The sequence below is a fragment of the Xiphophorus maculatus genome, chromosome 5 (assembly GCF_002775205.1).
Source record: "Xiphophorus maculatus strain JP 163 A chromosome 5, X_maculatus-5.0-male, whole genome shotgun sequence".
NCBI classification, from domain to species: domain Eukaryota; kingdom Metazoa; phylum Chordata; class Actinopteri; order Cyprinodontiformes; family Poeciliidae; genus Xiphophorus; species Xiphophorus maculatus.
In genome coordinates this window covers 32,619,739-32,636,296 of record NC_036447.1, presented here as the reverse complement: position 1 = coordinate 32,636,296, position 16,558 = coordinate 32,619,739, and the positions used below count along the sequence as shown (strand labels likewise).

At 40.6% G+C, this 16,558-nt stretch overlaps 1 protein-coding gene across 1 annotated transcript in view; it reads right to left on the bottom strand.

Annotated features, from left to right (window-relative positions):
* The window catches only part of LOC102223069 (protein disulfide-isomerase-like), a 30,756-nt gene that overhangs the window by 3,062 nt on the left and 11,136 nt on the right, over nucleotides 1–16,558 (bottom strand). The window lies entirely within an intron of this gene.

Genomic DNA, 16,558 nt, shown 5'->3' with positions numbered 1-16,558 from the left:
TGTGTAACCAAAGAATAGAATTTACTCCGGTTCAGATAGCAGTTTACCATCAACCAGTTATGTTTAATACAAGTCACTGGACACATCCAACTTCATCTTAACTCGGTCACAGAGTTTACCTGGAAAACAACAACAAAAAAACAAAACAACATTCACTCCAAACATGAGTGGAATATATGCATTGTGCTTATTTCACTTAAACACGCTTCTGAACTATGTGGGACAAATTATATTTGTCTCAGTAGCAAGTCCTCTCAATGTTAAAATAAAATAGAATAAAATTTAGATCGCAAAGAATCCTTTCAGGGTCCTTGGTAGAAAAATAAAATTTAAAGAAGCTGGCCAGCAAAAAAAAAAAATCATATAGAGCTCTATATTTTTGTGTGTGTCTGATGCATACAAAGTAGATAAATGAAAGAGGTTGTCCTGACTGGGATGGCAACCCAGAATGACGATGGCAGGAGTCCACAGACACGGAAAACTCAGCAGGCTCTCTCTCTTCCTCCGCAGGCACAAGAACACCTTCCCAATGTTCCTCTCACCGGCCACAATATTGGCCACAATAATGCACCAGCAGGAAAACATTAAAAGGTATAAAGAAGTCGGGCGATATGCAGAAGGTAGGCAGAGACCAGCATGTCTCTGCTCTGCAGAAGCTCTGAAACTCGAAGCCCGGGAATTCCCCTAGCAACTGCAGTCGGAATGCTGCCGTAAAGTAATGTCATACTTTGCTCTTAAAGGGACACCTACCCATAAAGTAAAAGCAATACAGAAAAGCAAATAACACAGAATAGACAAATAAAAATACAGCTGGGTTACATGTAACGAGTTTCATGTGCTGAGGAGCGATCAGAAACGGCAGAGAACAGATTCGAGGTGAGGCAGGCAGTTCTCTTGCCTCATGGCAGGGGGCGCTCATGATCCCAGACATTGTGACTCCACAACTACAGAGTAAGAGACAGTAACAGCGAGCTAGCTGTAGTCAAGTGCAGCAATAGTTTTCTCCTCGTACCACAGCAATCACTTATTAATAATCGCAAAATAAACATTAAGCCTAAAACCATACTACTGCAATGGACTGAATGTTCTGCTCTTTGTATGGGAAATATTTCAGTGTGTTTTAGGGGCATTGTTGTCAGTTGCTATGGCAACAAGTCTGTGTGTAGCCTGGTCAATGCAGAGAGCGAGAAAGAAGTGGTTTTGAGTTGTACTAAAACGATTTTTCCCTTTGCTGTGGCGCATAGCACGAAATTAATGACACCTAAATTTCCAAGTTTCATTGAGTTAATGGAATTATTCTACCACAACAGTGTGGCTATGGATGACATGTAAAAGAATTCTTTTTGCCCTCCAACTTTGTCCGCATGCACGAAATTTCCTTATGTAAACAATAACATGCAGGTGGTCTACATTTGTATATTTGATTATGATGAAGTCAGTGCCTAACCAGCTATGAACCTCACGTCACTGATAATTAGATATACATAATTAAGAGATCACTTAAAATGATCTCTGATTTTACTTTTAATAGCTATATGTTTGAGTAAAATGAACATTGTTCTTTATTCTATGAACTACCAACATGTCTCCGAAATTACAAGCAAAAGTTTCGTATTTGTTTGCAGAAAATGAGAAATGGTCAAAATCACGAAAAAGATGCAGTGCTTTCAGACCTCAAATAATGCAAAGAAAACAAGTTCTATTCATTTAGAAACAATAATACTAATGTTTTAACTCAAGAAGAGAAATCAATATTTGGTGGAATAACCATGAGGCTTTCAATGGGATTAAGTGCAGTGACCTCCTAATTTTTTCCATATACACACTGCTCAAAAAAATAAAGGGAACACTCAAATAACACATCCTAGATCTGAATGAAAGAAATATTCTCATTGAATACTTTGTTCTGTACAAAGTTGAATGTGCCGACAACAAAATCACACAAAAATCATCAATGGAAATCACATTTATTAACCAATGGAGGCCTGGATTTGGAGCCACACACAAAATTAAAGTGAAATAACACTACACGCTGATCCAACTTTAATGTAATGTCCTTAAAACAAGTCAAAATGAGGCTCAGTATTGTGTGTGGCCTCCACGTGCCTGTATGACCTCCCTACAACGCCTGGGCATGCTCCTGATGAGGTGGCGGATGGTCTCCTGAGGGATCTCCTCCCAGACCATTCCATTGTAGGTTTTGCTTTATGTTTGGGATCATTGTCTTGTTGGAAGATAAATCTCTGTCCCAATCTCAGGTCTTTTGCAGACACCAGCAGGTTTTCTTCCAGAATGGTTCTGTATTTGGATCCATCCATCTTTCCATCAATTTTAATCGTCTTCCCTGTCCCTGCTGAAGAAAAGCAGGCCCAAACCATGATGCTGCCACCACCATGTTTGACAGTGGGGATGGTGTGTTCAGGGTGATGAGCTGTGTTGCTTTTATGCCAAAGCATTTTGCATTGTAGACAAAAAGTTTCATTTTGGTTTCATCTGACCAGAGCACCTTCTTCCACATTTGGTGTGTCTCCCAGGTTGCTTGTGGCAAACTTTAAACGAGACTTTTTATGGATATCTTTGAGAAATGGCTTTCTTCTTGCCACTCTTCCTGCGTATGACTGATTGTTGTCCTATGGACAGACTCTCCCATCTCAGCTGTAGTACTCAGTAGTTCATCCAGTGATCATGGACCTCTTGGCTGCATCTCTCATCGGTCTTCTCCTTGTTCCAGATGAAAGTTTAGAGGGACGTCGGGGTTTTGGTAGATTTGCAGTGGTCTGATACTCTTTCTATTTCAATATGATCACCTGCACAGGGCTCCTTAAGATGTTTAAAGGTTGGGAAATCTTTTTGTATTCAAATCCGTCTTACACTTCTCCACAACAGTATGTCGGTGTGTTCCTTGGTCTTCATGATGCTCTCTGCACTTTAAAGACAGCCCTGAGACTATCACAGAGCAGGTGGACTTGATTACACACAGGTGGATTCTATTTATCATCATCAGTCATTTAGGACAACATTGGATCATTCAGAGATCCTCACTAAACTTCTGGAGTGAGTTTGATGCACTGAAAGTAAAGAGGCTGAATAATATTGCACACCCCACTTTGCAGTTTTTTATTTGTTAAAAAAGTTTAAAATAACCAATAAATTTTGTCCGAGAACAGGGCAAATAATTTGTAAACCCTGAGATGGAGGTGACACGTATGTGTATTAGAAATTGTCCCTGTAAAGACCTGACTCTCACTTTCAGGTCCAAAACTATTGATAGGTGGTCAGTGTGTGAAGTCCTGGAGGTGCTGAATGAGTACCATGCTGAGGTGAGCTGTAAAGTAACTTCCCCAGTGCACCACGAGAAGACAGTGGACATTAAAGTGCACAAAGCAGAGGTGGACCATGGCTTGGTCCCTACACACAACAGTCAGGAGTACTCCCAGACACACAGCCCTCAGTATGTCTCCCTGACAGATGTAATGTTCATGTTAGAGAAGGTTCTGCTGCATGGAGTCTCTGATCAATCACATGTAAGAAGGCGAACTCCACCCAGGTGACCTGTAGACAATACGGACATAATTGATGGTTTCACGTTTAAACCACGCATTATTTGCAAAGCTGACAACCACAGTGCCTTGTCGCATTGCTGAGAAAATAGGCTCTGTTTCAAGTGTTATGCTCCAGGCCATTCACGCCACAACTGCCCAACTAAAAGAGCTGCCCCATAGCATCAGGAAAACTGACTGGTCTGCACACAAGGGAGGCAGTGCAGATGAACTCAATAAGCCTCCCATCAATAATGAGTTTCCAAAAATCCAAGATAATGCATCCCTCTATGAGTTGTACAGTAGTACATTGATCCCATCCAAGAAATTGATATTCCAGGGATCCCTCAGAATAGCAGAAACTAACAGCCTGTTTTACACACCTGTGTCTGTACAGAACGGCCCCACCCTCAAAGCACTGTTAGACAGTGGTTCAATGGCTTGTACAATAAGCGAGTCCTCTGTTCAGTCCCTTTTACAGCAGTGTCCTGACATAACGAAAGGCATGGCTGAAGATTATGTCATTATAGGCTGTGGTGGACAACAGGTTTTCCCCAAAGACATGTATGACCTTGATGTCATGGTTTATGGATGCAGGATGATAATTCCAACAATGGTTGTTTCAGGCCAGACAGAACAGGTGATTCTTGGCAGCAATGCCATAAAACACATTCTAACCCAACTAAAGAACACTGACAGCTACTGGAGACTAGTTTCCGCACCAAACAACGGCCAGACACCTGACCACTGCCAATTTCTGTCACTACTATCCAACACAGAATGGGGGGGACAGTAGGGACAGTGAAAGTCAAGAGTTGTGTGACCCTGAAACCACAGAGTGAACACCTTGTCTGGAGCAAGTTACCTGAGTCAGTAGTGATGTCGGCAGGCAGTACAGTGATTGTTGAGCCAACACGGTCTAAAGCTGGGACACATCTTTGTTGGCAGAGTTGTCACTCCTCTTTGGGGAGATCGATTTGTGCCTGTTAGGGTCATCAATCCTACAGACACAGTTGTAGTACTGACAAGAAATGCCAAATTAGCAGATGTGTCTCCATGTATTGCAGTTGAAGACCTACCAAAAGCTGACAAGATTGAGTGTAATATGCAGTGTGTACAGAGTGAAGTTGTGCAGCCAAGGTCAGAGGAGGACATGATGCATGCACTGAAGGCTCTGGGTCTGCAAGACATTGACCTGAAATCATGTGAAGTGCCACTGCAGTGGAAAGACAAGCTCCTTGACTTCATTGTGCAGCATGAGTCGATCTTCTCCCCTCACAAGAAGGATTGTGGAGAAACTAAGGGGGTTCATTCACCACATCCGTCTTGTTGATAACAAGCCATACCGTTTACCCTACAGACGCATACCGCCAAGCCAGTATGAGAAACTGAGAACGACTCTGAATGAAATGGAAGAGAGAGGCATTATACAGAAGTCAAACAGTGAGTATGTGTCTGCACTCGTTCTGGTATGGAAACCAAATGGTGACCTCAGAGTCTGCACTGACTTCAGATGGCTCAATGCGAGAACTGTGAAGGATGCTTACCCACTTCCACATTAAGCTGATGCTTTGGCTGCCCTTGGTGGTAATGCGTTCTTCTCAACGATGGACCTGACATCAGGCTTTTATAATGTCCCTCTTCACCCTGATGACAAAAAATATACAGCATTCTCATCCCCATTTGGACTACATGAATACAACCGCCTGCCTCAAGGCCTGTGCAATAGTCCAGCTACATTCATGAGGATGATGATGTCCATATTCGGTGATGAGAACTTCACAAGCCTATTGTGCTACCGTGATGATCTGATGGTTTTTGCACCTACAGAGGAAACCGCACTCCATCGCCTACACATGGTTTTCTCCCGCCTTAAAGAACACAATCTTAAACTCGCATAAAAGAAGTGCTTCTTCCTAAGGCGGACTGTGAAGTTTCTTGGGCATGTTGTCAGTGATAATGGTGTCCGAATAGACCCTGAATAAGTGAAGACCATAAATGACATCCAAATCACTGACCTCATGCAGTCTGATGGAAAAACACCTTGCCCTAGCAAAATCAGATCTTATCTAGGCATGGTGATGTACTATCAAAGCTTCATTGAGGCATGTTCTGCAAAGGCAAAACCACTGTTTAAGCTCACAGCTGGACTGGATGCTCAAAACAAGCACAAAAGAGGTCGCACACCTGTCAAAAAGAAAGGTAATGTAAAATTGACACCTGCTGATTGGACAGAAGCATGCCAGACTGCTTTTGAGACATTGAAATATGACCTCATGACAAGTGTTACTCTAGCCCACCCAGATTTCAAGGCCTCATTCATTCTAGCTGTCGACATCCTTTGATGGGACTGGAGCTGTCCTGTCACAACTACCGTCTGGTGGAACAGTGGACAGGCCAGTCGCCTTTGCAAGTAGAACTCTTTCATGCTCCCAACTGAACTACCCTGCACACCGCCTTGAATTTCTTGCCTTGAAATGGGCAGTATGTGACAAATTCAGCCATTGGTTGAAGAGCAGACACTTCACCATATGGACTGATAATAATCCATTGACATATATTCTGACCAAACCTAGACTTGACGTGTGTGAACAGCAGTGGGTGGCAAAGCTTGCTGCATATGACTTTGACCTGAAATACATCCCTGGCCAGGGATGGGCCAGGGATGGGCCACAGACACCTTGAGCCGTGAGCCGTTTGTCCAGTCATGTGTGGGTCATCGCCTCATATACCACGCCATATACCTCGCTGTTGGACCAGGTCAACAGTGTGAATGACAGACTCATACAGGATGTCTTCAGAGTGTCCAACAACTGTCAAGCTGTTGTAGATGATGGTAGTGAGATTCCAAATGAGCCAGTCCAAGATACAGTTCCACCAAACACAAAAGGCTCAGTCTCAGCAGAGGAAGTTGCTGCCATCCTCAATGTTCAGTCCAGCGGAGGTGTGAGCCTTATGATGGGCACTGGTGTTGACTCCAATTTTCTGCTGGATGAAAACCAGTCGTCTGCATTCCCACAGAGCCAGCTTGTCAATTGGCAGGAGGCTGATGACACAATCAGCAGAGCCATGTACTATGTATGGAGACATAGAAGACCTACCAAACGTGAAAGGGCTAATGAATCACAGAGCGTGAGTAAGCTGCTGAAACACTGGACCAGACTCACCATACAGAATGGCATGCTGTACAAGGCAAGGAAAGATCCTCACATGAATAAGAAAATCCTCCAATTCATAGTACCTGACTCAATGAAGCAGAAAGTTCTCCATGGTCTCCATGATGCAGCGGGTCACCAAGGTCAGCACCGTACCTTGTCCCTGGCGAGGCAAAGATTTTTCTGGAGTGGCATGGGCCGTGATATAATGAACTATGTTCGGTCCTGTCAGCGCTGCATTGTAGGGAAGACACCAGAACCGCACAGCCGCACTTCAAAACATAGCCACTACTGAGCCTATGGAATTAGTCTGCATAGACATTTGGACTGCTGAGCAAGGAAACAAGTCTGTGGATGTTCTAGTTGTGGCTGATCATTTCTCCAAGATGGCACACGCCTTCCCCTGTAAGAATCAAGACTGCCAAGGAAGTTGCTCGTCATCTCTGGAACAACTTCTTTCTCATTTATGGGTTTCCTCGCCGTATACATTCTGACCAAGGGGCCAACTTTGAGAGCAAGCTAATCAAAGAGCTTCTAGAGATGGCTGGGATACAGAAATCCCATACAACCCCTTTTCACCCCCTGAGGAATGGTGTCGCAAAGAGATTCAACAGGACTCTGGGAGACATGATCAGATCCCTTCCCCCTCAGCCAAAAGCAAAGTGGCCACAAATGCTGCAGCTACTAACCTTCTGCTATAACTGCACAGAGCATGGACAACAGGGTTCGCACCATTCTACCTGGTGTTTGGAAGGATCCCTCGTCTACCTATTGATGTGATGTTTCAACATGCCCTCACCAATGATACTGTTGTCAACTACTCAGACTTTGTTTCTCACCTAAAGAAAGATCTACACGAGGCTGCTCAGATTGTGCAGAAAAACAGTCTCAAGGAACAGACTCGCCATGCCAAGCTATACAATCGCAAGTTCAAGGGATCACCTCTCATCATTGGAGACAGAGTACTGATCGCCAACAGAGAAGTGCCGGGGAAACGCAAGATTGCAGACAAGTGGGAATCTACCCCTTATGAGGTCATATCATATGACCCCTTATGATATGGGGTCATAGCCTGATATCAATGTTTACAAAGTTAAGGATGTCCTAACGGGCAGAGAGAGAGTTGTCCACAGAAACCTACTTCTCTCTGTTAGCTTCTTGCCATCTGAGAGTACTGAGGACCATGAATCTGACCATGAATCTGACAGTGCTGCTGCTATGCATGGAAGTGGTCTATGTCCAGATGTACCTGATGTTAGGGAGGACAGTGATGTCCGCACAGTCAACTGGCTGATGCAGCCCGGCGATGACGGAACCCATTCAGATGATGACGACTCACTTGACCGGGGATCCTGTGCTGCCCAGTCTGACTCTCTCTCAGTTGTTACATCCAGTCCAACCAGTCACCCGATTCCTGTCCACAATATTGACCACTCAACAGTCAATGATGTAGAAGATCTAAAACATTGTCCAGACATAGTAACAACCCCTACCAGTGTAAGAGCGGAAATATTCCTAATAGGGTTGTTTTTCGCTAAGGAAATCTGGCACCAAAGAAGGTCGATTTGACCTGGCTCCCAGTTCCTTGTGTGTGCGAAGCCGAAGTGAGACGGAAAGAATGTCTGAGAAATAAACTGTTTGGATAGATAAGAATAATAATGGGCTTGTTTTGCACCTTTGAAATGGAGCAGATGTTGGAGGTCAATAGGTCTTAACATTCCCAAAGAAACTCCAATACACACTCATTTGAAAGCTGATAGAGTTTGTGCGTAAGGACACACGTCAAACACGGGCAGTAATGCTATTGGTCAAAACTTACCAACTTACACCAATGAAAATGAGATTCTATAAAACAGACTGACTAAGAATACAATGAGATTTTGGGGAGACAAGATTTTGACTTGTACTGTAAGTTGATCTGTGGAACAGTGTAATAAATCTCCTCCCGCCGTGGCCTGCAGTTGAAGAACTCGTCTCTGAGTATTATTCTCATCTATAATATAATTAAGACCTTTTCTGATCCAACACCAGCTCTGTCCATCCAGACGTGCCCTCTCCTGACAAACTCCTCGTAGACATTGACGCCCCTGTGACAGCTGCTCCAGACACTGCCATTCCAGACTCCTTCACTCAGATTATTTCCACACAGCTGGACCATCGTATTCTTAGGGACCGTAGTTCCATTAGGCCCCCCAGACGTCTTATTTGTGAGATGAACAATCAAACAGTAGATGAGACTTCTTTATCTGCCATATCTGTTAGTTCCCTGATTCAGTTTTTTCAAATGCATTTTCAGTTCAGTAACAGAGTTAGGACAGTGTTAAGCATAGAAGTGCTTGAGTAGTACTTTTAGGATCACAGGAACATTGTTTACATTTCAGAGGCGTAATGGGTACCTTTGAGTCTGTGTTTAGCTAGGAGTTTGATTGCCTTCTTTCTTTACATACTCCTTTTTGGGAGAGTTTTTGAACTGACAAGTATACCCAGTTTTGTTCCTAGTGTTGCACACTTTCTTTTTGCTTTTCCCTTAGTACACCCATTTTTTTATTTGTTTGTTTGTTTTTGTTTTGTTTGATTTGAAGCATTACTTTTCATATTTAGCAGAATTTCAGGGGAGTGTATGTAACGAATATTAGATATACGGGTGAAATTCTTGCTAAAATATGTTTTGTAAATATCTTCGTATGTATTTCATAATTGTTTTGTGATGAGTGGTGTTTGGAGCCCCCTACTGGTTGCCTATAAATACGAGGGGAAACCGGAAATTCCACACAGACTGTTTTGCGCTCTGCTATGGTAAGTCATCAAATCCGGTTCTCCTCTGACTAGTATTTGTGGTTTTGTTCAGGGACTAAATTGGAGGTTTGTTGCAGTACACAGAGTGACTGGTGGACCAGTAGGGGAGGCTAACTGCGCTGTTTGTGTCAACTACTCATTACAGGTAAAAATGTCAGTAATTTAATGTGTCAGTTATGTTTGTCAGTTTCAGTTATGTTTGCTAATTTGTCAGTTTGTTTATTATCTGTTTCCATGACAACGACACGGCCAGCTTTTTTTTCTGTGAAACACCACAGGGTGCTATTTAGTAATTTAATAACTAATTTTGATTGCTGTCTGCATTTATTTTTCTGAATTATTTCATTTATAAAAGAAAGACCAAATTGTATAAATTTTATTTTAAAGATGTATCATTTATCAAAACCACTATACAATCACATGTCAGAGAAAAACATATTGTTAAACTTCATTGTAATAATTATTTGTAAAACACAGACTGTTTTGCGCTCTGCTGTGAGTGACTGGTGGACCAGTAGGGGAGGCTAACTTCGCTGTTTGTGTCAACTACTCATTACAGGTAAAAATATAAAAAAGTAAACGACTTAAAATCCAACCAACATTCCTCCGTGTGTGCATGACGGGACGGGTATAGGAGAAGCTGTTATATACTGTATATATATACAGTATATATCAACTCTAGTGGCCTTCATTTACAAGTAATCTGAAAAGAAGAGGTGCAAAAAGGGTACCAAACTAGGGACAGGTCTGTAGCCTACGTATGGGGCCCCTGCTCTGACCACTACATCCTGAAACCCAAAATCTTTATTGATTGAGTAAAGCTTCTTTGTGGCAACACTAGGCAACAAACACTACTAATAATGCTCACTAGTCAAATTATAAGATCAAAAATGTCAGTAGTGCCAGTAATGTTGAGTGAGATCTTGTGTTAACTAGTATAGTACCTTCATTTTCAAGTTTGACCTAGTGAATTAAAGAGCTTGTTTCTAATTATTTGTGGTCTCATAACAATCATTCCCTGTAATGCTATGAATTGTACCTAAAAAGTGTTAATAGTAAAAGTATTTACTTAATTAGTGCTATAAAGCCTTCAACCAGTCCAACAAAATTCAAATTCAAAAATACTTTATTAATCACAGAGGGAAATTAAATGTTGTAACTCATTAATTCAGATTCTTCAAAGTGCCATTGAAGATGGTGATGGCTGTTGGCAGGGAAGATCTCTGGTGTGGCCTGTATTATAGCCAATCTGTCTTGTTTTCGCAGACAGTCTCATGAAGAGGATCCTCAGGGTTGTCCATAACTGTCTTGATTTTGTAAAGAATCCTTCTTTGCACCATTGTCTCCAGAGGTTCCATAGTCGTCCCTAGAACAGAACCAGCCTTCTTTATCAGGCTCTATCCGAACTATACCAGTGACTTTGAGTAGGACAGAAATTATCTTTATGCAATTCAAGCTTATTCAGCTGATGACTTCACAAAAGTAAACTACCAGCTAGATCAGTGGCCCTCAAATCCAGGCCTGGAGGGCCTGCAACTTTTAGATGTGTCTCTGCTTCAACACACCTGAGTCAAATAATGAGGATGTTAATATGGAGAACCCGACTGCACTGAGGAAGTGATTCAGCTATTAGAGTCAGGTGTGTTGGACCAGAGACATATCTACAAGTCGCAGTATGCCAGCTCCTGAGGTCTGGAGGTGAGAAGCCCAGTGCTAGATGAAGAATAAAAAAAAAATCTACGAACTTGTATTGATATCACTTAACATATTAAAAACAAGGAAGTCATTCTCCACAAAAAAGAAAAAATTCTCAGCAGATGTAGGTAATTCCTGAGCATCAATGAGCTTCAGAAGTAATTAATTTTTAAGTGATTTTATTTCAGAAGTGAGACTGACTAGAAGTTGATGACATGTGACCCTAAACAAGTCCAAACCAGAACTTATGGAAGTCAGAGTCATCACCAAGTCCTGGTGAAAGTTCTGCAGATCTGGTCGTGGCTGGGGAGCTTCAACGTGAAGTAGCTGAGAGACACCTTCATCGGGTCATGCAGCACATCTAGTGACACTATGGAAGAGAAAACTTGTACTGATTAATCCACAAAAATGTATATTGCAGTATATCTTTCAAAAAATCTGAAGTAATGATTGTCTCAAATCCATATACAGTATATGGTTAAACAAATCCAGTTTTGAGACTGAGATAATCCAGTTAAGTTTATATCAGCACTTCTTGCTTTTGAGACATGGCTTTCAAATATAAGACAGATCAGTCTGCTACACTTCAAAAATAATAGTGCTGGCGCAGTCTTGTAACAAAAGTGAAGTCCCTGTAGTCTTTACCTCCTAATTTAGAATGTTGAAAGGATTTTTTTTAAATACTATGAAATATAAACTGCATTATATTTGTATTTATTATGTATAAATGCTGGTTCTAGGTAGTGGGGTTATATTAATACCCACATGCTCACATGTAAGGTTGCGAAATTACATTCTGTTGTCTTGGTTACCAACAAAAATAACCGAAGTATCCACGTCGGTGTCCAGATCGCTCTTTCATGTAAAGTATTAGACAAGAACCCAAAGATATTACATAAACAATGTATGAATTATCATCTACCAGGTTTTTACATTTGTGTTTTTTGTCTCAGTATGAGCTGGGCTTTACTGGTTATGTCATAGATTCACAATGTCACCGCAGAGCACAGACAGAAACAACCAACTGACAATAAGACAGTAAAGGCTCCCACTAACAAAAAAATTTAAGAAATGCACATCAATGTGTATTTTAGAGATGGGTACATATTTTGGCAAATTGTATATTCAGCTTTGTATGATAAGTAAAAATAAAATTACTTTGTGTTTCTGAAAAGCATGACTTAAATGAATTATTACATTGCTATAATTTCTCATTTAAGGACTTGGGCTTTATAACAATTCATAATATACAAAGGCTATTATTATCTTGAATACATTCAACTATATGGAAAGACACTAGTCTGACGCTATTAGCATGCAGAAGTGCTAGTATAACTCAGTAGTACAGCTTACTCACTTACATAGCTAGCTTGTGATGATTGTTGCACAATTAACAATAGCCATGCTATAAATAGCTAAATATGTTAGATAGATATTTCACTTACCGCTCCTCTGTCGCTTCCAGAAGCCAGGCTGAGGTCTAAACTGTCAGTGCTTCGGCATGGACACAGCGGTGTTGGTAGATAGACCATTTATTTAAAAAAGGCATTTGTGTATTGAGACATCAGGGGAGTCTCAAAATTCACACACAGATGCAGTGCAATTCACAGGCCAAAAGCAGTTTATAAATCAAGAGATATTTGTGTTTGCATCAAAAATACAAGTCTGAATCTTGTTCTGTGCATTTGGGAATCTTGTTCTGTGCATTTATGGATCTTGACTTGTGCATTTGTGAATTATCAAAGTGTTTTAGCTCCATAAAAGAGCGGTTCAGAAGAATCAGATTATTCCTGAAAGTCACTTCCCTATGGTGACAGTGTTGTCCCATATACCACATGTCAGTCAACACCTCTGCACAATAATTCAGCGCAGTGAATTATTATAATTTTTTTTATAGCAAATGCAATTTGTCCCTCCACAGCTAGCTTTGCTAACCTCATGTCCACAGAGCTTACCTTTCTTTGAGCTTATTTTCTAAGTGACTGTAAAAGTTTGATGTAGTCCCCACCGTCTGTGAAAGCGAAGCACTGCTGAATTTACATGTCGCCACCGGATTTTTATTATTTATGTAGCGGGATTCTATTACTGATGATTAGACAGACATCTTCTGCCTCTCAGAGAAAACCACTGCGCACTGACTTGGAATGCCACGTGTGAGTGAAAGGGGGAGGCGATGGGTGACAGCGGTAACGTACACACATAATTAGTATATCAGGTTCTGGCTTGTATTTTAATCAGTATGTTCTGCGTCCATTATTTGACATTAACAAGGAATCATCATATGTCATAACAGGTATTAATTATCATACTTTTAAAAGTTATCTTTGTGTATTATTACATTACCATGTCATTTGTTTTTAGTCTTAACTGTGACAGTCATGAGACCATCATAATTGTGTCATTAATATTTTCCCTTACACACTGGAACACATTGGACTTTGAAAAGTTATGTAGCTTTATGGGTTAATATTACATTACTCTGTCATTTGTTGTTAATCTTAACTTTCTTCATTTAATTAATCCTACAATATTCCAGTAAGATGTCTTCAAAGCAGTAATACATTTTGCATTTGAAACATTACATTATTTAAGGCTTTGAGTAGGGCAATGTGCTAGCTCCACTAATGAGAGGCAGTGTATCCACTTTGCAGTCTGCCAAAAATATGAAGAAGTCTTCATCTTGTGAACGTACACTATAATGCCAAAAGTATTTGCTCGCCCATCCAAATTATCGAAATCAGGTGTTCCAATCAGTTCCAAGGCCACAAATGTATAAATAAAGCACCTAGGCATGAAAACTGTTTTTACAAATGTGTGAAAGATTGGCTCAATCTCAGGAGCTTGGTGAATTCCAGCATGGAACTGTGTTAGGATGCCACCTGTGCAACAAATCCACAGGTGAAATTTCCTCGATCTTAAATATTCCACACAGTCAACTGTCAGCTGTATTATAAGAAAATGGAAGTGCTTGGCTGAAACAAGCACTTCCATTGCAACAAACGGAATTAAGCCACAAAGTACACTACAGACCTCGTAACTTCATGACGCCTTCAGATTAGCTCAAGAACAGTGCGCAGAGAACTTCATGGAATGGGCTTCCATGGTGGACCAGCTGCATTCAATGCAAAGCTTCGGATGCAGTGGTGTAAAGCACGCTGCTACTGGACTCTAAAGCAGTGCAGGTGCGTTCTCTGGAGTGACGAATTGCGCTTCTCCATCTGGCAATCTGATGGGCGAGTCTAGGTTTGGCAGTTGCCAGGAGAACGGTATAAGTCTGACTGCATTGTACCAAGGGTAAAGTTTGGTGGAGGGGGGATTATTGTGTGGGGTTGTTTTTCAGGAGCTGGGCTTGGAAGAATGGTCAAAAATCTCCATAAACACACTCTTAAACCTTGTAGACAGCCTTCCCAGAAGAGTTGAAGCTGCTCTAGCTGCAAAGGTGGACCAGCATCATATTGAACCCTATAGCTTAGGAATGGGATGTCACTTAAGCTCATATGAGTCATGGCAGGCGAGTGAATACTTTTGGCAATATAGTGTACCTAACACAAGTTACAACGGTCAACCAGACTTCCTGTGTGAAAAGAAGCAGAAGTAGATCACCTAATAGACATATGAGGTGTATATGCATCTCATTAACTTTAAATAAAATTTCTTTGAGAAAAAACACTGACTATATTTTACATTTCTCATTCTTGGTAAAGTTAGCTTTCAGCAATTCAAGCTAATGGTAGCTTGCTGGAAGTTAATGTTATTCAAGAAGACATCTTCATGTTTATGACAGGTGTTATGTCATGTTTGACAGTGTCATGTCAGTCTTATGCACACCTCTTTTTCCTGGCCTTTTTCTGTGAGCTATATTTCTTGCTTATGATGGAGTATTAGGGCCGGGCTCTGTGTTTTTGATTTGTGTTTAAAATACAAGTAAAGTTGGACGAGATAAAAGTCGCAATTTTATAACTTTTCACCATACTGCGCTAAATTGCGAAATACAGAGGGTCTTGTAAGGTTGTAATTGGTATTGGTTTAACAAATGAGTAAATACTAAATGTTTTAGCACATCACAAGCAAATTAACGACTTTCTTCCGGCAACGTTGCGCCTTTACTCTGCCAATATTTAAATTATTCTGTTAATACGACTTGGTTCTCGTATTATGACTGTATTCTTGTATTTGAAAATAAATGCAATTTATTGTATTAATGCAATAAATTTATTTTATTAGAGTAAGGCTAATCTCTTAGCCTTAATCTCTTAAAGATAAGATAAGATAAGATAAATCTTTATTGTCATTGTCGCAAGGACAACGAAATTCAAAGGGTGCCATCAGTCGGTGCACATGCCCAAAAACAAAAACTAAGAGATTAGCCTGGCCATAACTCCGTCATACTCTGCTGCCATTTTTCTTTCCACTGTCAAACTCCATCTCTCCTCTATGACGGTATCTATATTTCAAAAACATCCGCGCTTGTATCCTTCGCTCCGTTTTCTTCCCCCCTCTGCTCCGTTTACAACATTGCTGCGTATAGCTACTTCTACTGGCTTGAACAGGCAGCCTGTTGATTAGTTTGAACACTGTTGCCACCTAGTGACCGGAGGATTGTTTATCAGCTAAGCATGAACAAAGAAAAAAGTTAGTTGTTGGCAGCATTAGCTCAGCCGATGCCTCCCTCCAGGAAGCCACCAAACAGAATTCCTGTCCAACTCCAGCTATAATAAAGATGAAAAAAAGAAAACAGAAAGTTAAAATAACAAATAATAATGCCAATTAGATAATTCAAATCTAATGCATTCCAGATGCAAAAAACATTCTGAAATTTATTATTGACGTTTTACAAATTTCACAAATCAATTAGAATGTTTCACAAATGTTTTATTTATTCTGCTATTAGTACAGAATATTCTATATAGGTTTGAAATATCTAGGTGTTGTAGTTTTTAAAGTATAACACATTAAAATCCTCAAGATAGTCAAAAATTAAGTATAATTGCCCTTTAGCTATTTTCTGAATGAGAAGCTACATTCGGAAGCTATCTTCAGCTTCGACTGATAGCTACTTGTTGGGCACTATGTACATATCTATATGTATATAAATATATATATCTATATAAGCAAATACTGTATATAGATATATATACATAGCGCCCAACATCACATCATAGATAATCTAAACACTTAACGTTTACATAACATCTTTGTAAGATTGTCCCTGTTCGCTACGTCAGACATATATGAGGCATTATGGTGAACACATAAACGATTTATTGACTTACCTTTGAAGTTTTTATGAAGCTTGACAGATCCAGTTTAAATCCTTTGTCGTTGTTGGAGCGTTTAAGAACATCTGAATACAGTAATTCTATAAGCATCATT